Here is a 6,204-nt window from a genome sequence, read left to right on the forward strand (position 1 = left end):
CAACTCCCAAGAACCAAGGGCAGTATCTGCCATTTCAAGCTACTAGTCTTTCCTTTTACAACCCAGGATAGCAATCTGATTCTTCCTTGGTCTGCTCAGCTCCAAGATCAAGCTTTTCCAACGATGCCAAGAGCATGCTCCCAGTACCCATAGAACTGCAGCTCCATAGGGAAGGCCCTTCCTCATAGAGATGAACATCAGGGTGCTCGAATGAGAACCATCCCTAGAGGCACTGCCCCCAGCAATCCTGTCCTCCTCTCCCTATGCCTACTCCCACATTGCCATCTTTCTCCTCAGGAAGCCCTGCCAGCTCCTTCTCTACTCTCCTCTAAACCCTCCCTGACTCAGCCAGAGGAGGCCAGACAGGCTGGACTTGAGCAAGGGTCTGAGCAGATGGCCTTGGCCTAGGCTATAGAGCTGCCAGGTTTAGCACTGGAGCCTGGGAGAAGATGTATCCAGACTCCCATGATGTTCCCTTCCCCGCCGGCTTTGCAGCTAAGGAGCATGTCCATGTGGGGGCTGTGAACGGAACTGTCAAAACAGTACCCTGGCTCCCAGGCTGCAGACTTATATAATGAAGCCTGCCACCCCCACTCTCTGCCAGTCCCTTGGCTGCGTCTCAAAGCACAGGGCCACCAAGAATCCACAGCCAGAGCATTCATGGAGTTTCACTGCCTTGGGTTCTATAAGGCTCTTGGTGGCAATGCTAACATTCTTTCTAGATCTTTTTCCCCTGCTTTGTTCTCTGTATCGTCAGTATCCAGGGCATACACAAATAAAGGCAAATAAACATTCAGGCAAATAAAGATGGATGAAATAAAAGTATCAGTAATACTAAGACACCTCAGAGAAAATGCCTGGGCCCAGCATTGACACATTTAACCCTAAACTCCCAGAGTAGCAGTATGAGCAGTAGACGGAGGGGCAGAGAGATGTATGCACACACGGATGGACATGCAGGTGGACAGACAGATACCATATTCTCTCCCTGGAAACAATCCCATCTTCAGAAAGAATACCAGGGAGTGCAAGTACAGACAACAAGAGTAAACTATCGCATACAAACATGCCTTCTGATTACTGCAGCAGGTTAGGGAGGCAAAAGTCCAGAAATAATTGTCAAAATTCCCATTTCTGATCAGTATCAGTCAGGATAGTAAGATTAAGCTGAATAACAAAGAATCTGCTATCTCAACAAAATAAAACTAAGGCTTATTGCAGGGGTAAAGACAGAGTTCTGCTCATGTTGTCTTTTCTAGGAACCTACCTGGAATGTCTCTGGTTGCTGAGCAGGAAAAAAGCTAAAGGAATGATTCATTTTTTATAGGCTGCCACCTGTTATTGGCCAGAGTTAGTCACTGGATCACTAGATATGCAGTCTTCAGTGGGCCCAAATGAACGGACTGGATTTTAGAGAAAGATGAATGGCTAGACATTTAGGGTTTGTTCTGTGCTGAGCCCAAAGGTAGTGCAGGATACTTAGCAGAGTCCTTTTAGATGGGAACAATAAGGGCAAACCGCAACCGGGTGGCAGAGGGCAACATGATGGCCTCAGGGAGGAGCTGCCCAGACAGAAGCCACACCCAGACCTTAGGGCCTTCCCAGGGGATCCCATCAGTTTTAAACCCTCTTCCCCAGGCCAATCTCATGGGAAAGTCTACCTATAGCATCCCCATAGCTCCCTGGATCCTTTATTCTCCTCTCTTGAGGCAAAACGAAGGAGGATCTTGCAGGATCAGCTGGGCCTCTGTAAGATGAGGGATTCCTGGAGGAAGGAGAATCAAGAGAGGGAACCAAGGTCTTGAGGCCAGACATGTGACCCCAGGGAAACTGCAGCAGAGCATTGGGGCAGGCCAAACCGGGCCATGCCTGGTACTCTGTCGCCACCTCGTGGACACCATCCTCCTAACACCCCTGAAAGAGTCAAGAGAACCCACTTTCAACAAAATGTCCTGTTAGAGGTGTCTGAAAAGGGGGCCATCAGGCATAGTGCATACCTTTAATCCCAATACTCAGAAGGCAGAGGCAGATAGGTCTGTGTAGAGTTAGGACTACATAGAGTTCCAGTACAGCCAGCCAGGTCTAGCTTCTACAGAACACCCACCAGAAGCTCTGGATGTGTCTTCAGACCAAGGGTCTCCCTGGGACACAAAGCTTTCAAGCCCTATGCCATGAGGACTAATCTTCCACATGGAATATGAGGCACTCAATAGAGCCTGCCCGTTTCCCACTCCTCCTGTCCCCAAGTCTGTGTCAAACACACACACACACCCCTAACTTTCAGTGACAACCTCAAACAGGCTCTGGATCTTCCAGAGAAGGTCAGTAGTTAAGCATCAAGTAAGCTGCTGCTCTTCCCTAGAAAGCCCCAACCATCCATGTCCCAGGACACAGCTGACTGCCAAGGCAAGTCTGCACCGGCCTGTGCAAAAGCCTGAGACACCACAGTCTGCACAGACTCAAGTCTGCACTGGCCTGTGCAGAAGCCTGAGACACTAGGGACTGCACAGAGGCTCAAGTCTTGCTATCAGCTTATTGCCCTGACATACTCACAGGTGAGAGTCACCTGCCACTGAGGGGCTGTATGTAACTCAGAGTTGTGGAGCAGAGGATGCTGTAGAGTGTGCAGGTGTCTAGTGTAGTGCCTGGCGCATACCAGCGGCAGAATTACTGACACCACTCATTCACTCATTCATAAGCAGGTGTTGAGAAAGCCCTTCATCTACACATGAACTCCAGAACATGCTGGCAGAGGAGAGCACCATGCCCAGAGCCCCTCTCCAAATCTAATGTCCCCACATCACAGGATGAGAAACTTGGTTCACGTTGCCCAAGGTTCCTGACTCCTGAGCTATTTTGCTCCCCATCAAATGCCCTTTCCTCTTAATGGTGTTTGACAAAAGATAAAGGGAGCCTCCCAAGAGGCCAAAAACACTTGGCAACTGGAACTTGCACCTCAGACCTGAAAATTAGGCTTTCAGAAAGTAGCTATGGGACAGGTATGGTAGAACTTGGCTCTTTTTTTTTTTTTTTTTTTTGGTTTTTCGAGACAGAGTTTCTCTGTGGCTTTGGAGCCTGTCCTGGAACTAGCTCTTGTAGACCAGGCTGGTCTCGAACTCACAGAGATTCACCTGCCTCTGCCTCCCAAGTGCTGGGATTAAAGGCGTGCGCCACAGAACTTGGCTCTTAATTCCAGCAGAGGCAGACAGATTTGTGAGTTTGAGGGCAGCCTGGTCTACATAGCAGGTTCCAGACCAGCCAGGATACACAGTGAAACCCTACCTTTAAAAAAAAAAGTTACCAGGCAGTGGTGTCACACACATTTAATCCCAGAACTTGGGAGGCAGAGGCAGGCAGATCTCAGTGAGTTCAAGGCCAGCCTGGTCTACAAAGAGTTTCAAGACAACCAGGACTGTTCAGGGCTGTTACACAAGGAAACCCTGTCTCCAAAAACAAAAATATAAATGTTAATGTGGGCCCTAATCCACCCTAATTGGTATCCTTACGTTATTTGGATATATGTGTGCATGTGCACGCACGCGCACACACACAGACACACACACTAGGAATTGATGACATGAAGACAGACCCTGCATGTCAGAAATGTCAGACACCAACCTAGGCAACCATGCCTTTTGAACTTCCAGCTTCTGTGATCTGGCAAACTTTGAATGCACCATACCTGTCCACCCTTTCTGCCTTAGTCTATTCTACCTTGTCCACAGCAGGTACTTGTGGAAGTTTGAATGCAATTGGCCCCCATAATCTCATAAAGTGGCACTATTAAGTGTGACTTTGTTGGCATGGGGATGGCCTTACTGAAGGAATTATGTCACTGTGGGGCAGTCTTTGAGGTTTCCTATGCTCAGGATACTGCCCAGTGTTTTGGTCAACTTCCTGTTGCCTGCAAGATCTAGGGCTCTCAGCTCCAGCACGATGTCTACCTGCATGATCCCAAGCTTCCCATCATGATGAAAGGGACTGAACCTCTGAACTATAAGCAAGCCACCCATCCCAATTAAACATTTTCCTTAAGAGTTGCCATGGTCATGGTCTCTCTTCAGAGCAATAGAATCCTAAAGCAGAAGTTGGTACCAGGAACTGTAGTATTGCTGACAGACCAGACCATGTTTGTTTGAAGGAATTTGGACTTTTGTACTTTGGGTTATGAAAGCAGTGGAATGCTTTAAGCACTGATTAATGGGCCACACTAGTAGGAGCATGAAAGACAGAGAGGCTATGAAGTTTTGAACTGTTTGAGGGTTCATGCAATAGGTTACAGAAAATAATTTTAGTATGTTGCCTAGCAATCATTCTTGTAGTATTTTGAAGAAAGTGGCTCCTTTTGTCCAAAGAGTTTGCCTGAGGCTAAAGTGAATATTTTTGAATTCCATTGGCAGAGGAAATCTCAAAATAGCCTCATATAGACTGTGCCATGTGGTGTTTAGTGGTAACTCTAATGAAAATTTATACTGAAAAGGAGCAAGCTAAGCAGGGAAAATTACAAAATGTAAATTTTGAGAAAAAGATCACCAGGAAGTAGAATGTAGCTAAGGGCTTAGATAAATGGATTAAGAAATGCAACAGCCAAGCAGTGGTAGCACACTCCTTTAATTCCAGCACTTGGGAGGTAGAGTTAGGGAGATCTCTGTGAGTTCCAGCCCAGCATGGTCTACAGAGCTAGTTCCAGGACTACTTCTAAGGCTGCTACACAGAGCCCCTATCTTGAAAAACCAAAGGGGGAAAAAAGGTAATACATTATGCAGGCTATTTCTGAGACAGAAAGAATCTTCTGTATTCCAACTTGTAGCTGTTAACACTTTGAAGTTGATGACCCTGAACTCACGATCCTCTGAAATGCTTACAGGGTTGAGAGTTTCCATGCCTAGTCTGATATTCACCACAGTAACAGCATTTTAGGCATAGGTATGACTTTTATAGTGGCTACAGTGACCAGTGTGATTCCCAACAGCTTCTGTCATTAACAGCTGTTTAGAATTCAGCCAAGAAATCCACATCTCCCAAGGTGTAAACTACAGTAGTAATTACACATCAATTTGGGTCAGTCAGGTATGTGATGGCAGATGCAGTACAGCCCAGGAGCACAACAGGCGATCTCATTTGTGTTCATACCAATCCTGTCACCGCATGACACGAATGATTGTAAAGGGCAAAAAGGCCTTGTGCACAGAGACAGGCACCGAAGAAGCCAGAATAGTTAAAGTTTACCTCTTCAATGGAATGAGATTCACAACTGCTCTTCCTGAATGCCAGGAATGAGATAGTTTTACGACCTGGTGATACTTAACTGTCTGATGAGACAGGTTCTGCTACACCTCCCAGAATTTTAGTTATTCTAGACATTTCCCCCTAAATCTGAGCGTTGCTTTTAGACCATAAAACCTATTTTTTTAAAAAAATTTTTTCAAGCCGGGCGTTGGTGGCGCACGCCTTTAATCCCAGCACTCGGGAGGCAGAGGCAGGTGGATCTCTGTGAGTTCGAGGCCAGCCTGGTCTACAAAGGGAGTTCCAGGACAGGTTACAAAGCTACAGAGAAACCCTGTCTCGAAAAAACGAAAAAAAAAAAAAATTTTTTTTCAAGACAGGGTTTCTCTGCATTAACAGTACTAGTACTGGCTGTCCTCACTTTGTAGACAGGCTGGCCTCAGACTCACAGATCCATCTGCCCGTCTCCCAAGTGCTGAGTTCAAAGGCATGAGCACAAAACCCATTGTTTTCTTTTTGTTTTCCAAGACAGGGTTTCTCTGTAGCTCTGGAGTCTGTCCTGGAACTAGCTCTGTCAACTAGGCTGGCCTCAAAGAGATCCACCTTTCTCTGCCTCCTGAGTGCTGGGATTAAAGGTGTGTGCCATCATTGTCCCATGAGTGATGTCACTTGTGCTTTCCAAGTCTTCTGTCATCCTAACATCCACAGGCATTATGTTTAGGCTCCCTAGACCCTAAATCTTGGGCACTATCTTGAGTCAACAGTATCCATTATTATGAAAGTCATATATATTTTGTAAAGAATCTCAAATGTAAACATGTCTTAAATTGTGCACTTGGGACTGAATTGTTTTCTGAATTCTCTTTCCAAAATTGTGCTATGCTTAAACAAGACTAAAGTAAAATATCTGGGCCATACTCTAGAAATCTTGGTCCAGTGCTGGTTACAATAAAATCAAGGTGAGCCGAGTTTCATTCT

The sequence above is a fragment of the Chionomys nivalis genome, chromosome 21, assembly GCF_950005125.1.
Source record: "Chionomys nivalis chromosome 21, mChiNiv1.1, whole genome shotgun sequence".
NCBI lineage: Eukaryota > Metazoa > Chordata > Mammalia > Rodentia > Cricetidae > Chionomys > Chionomys nivalis.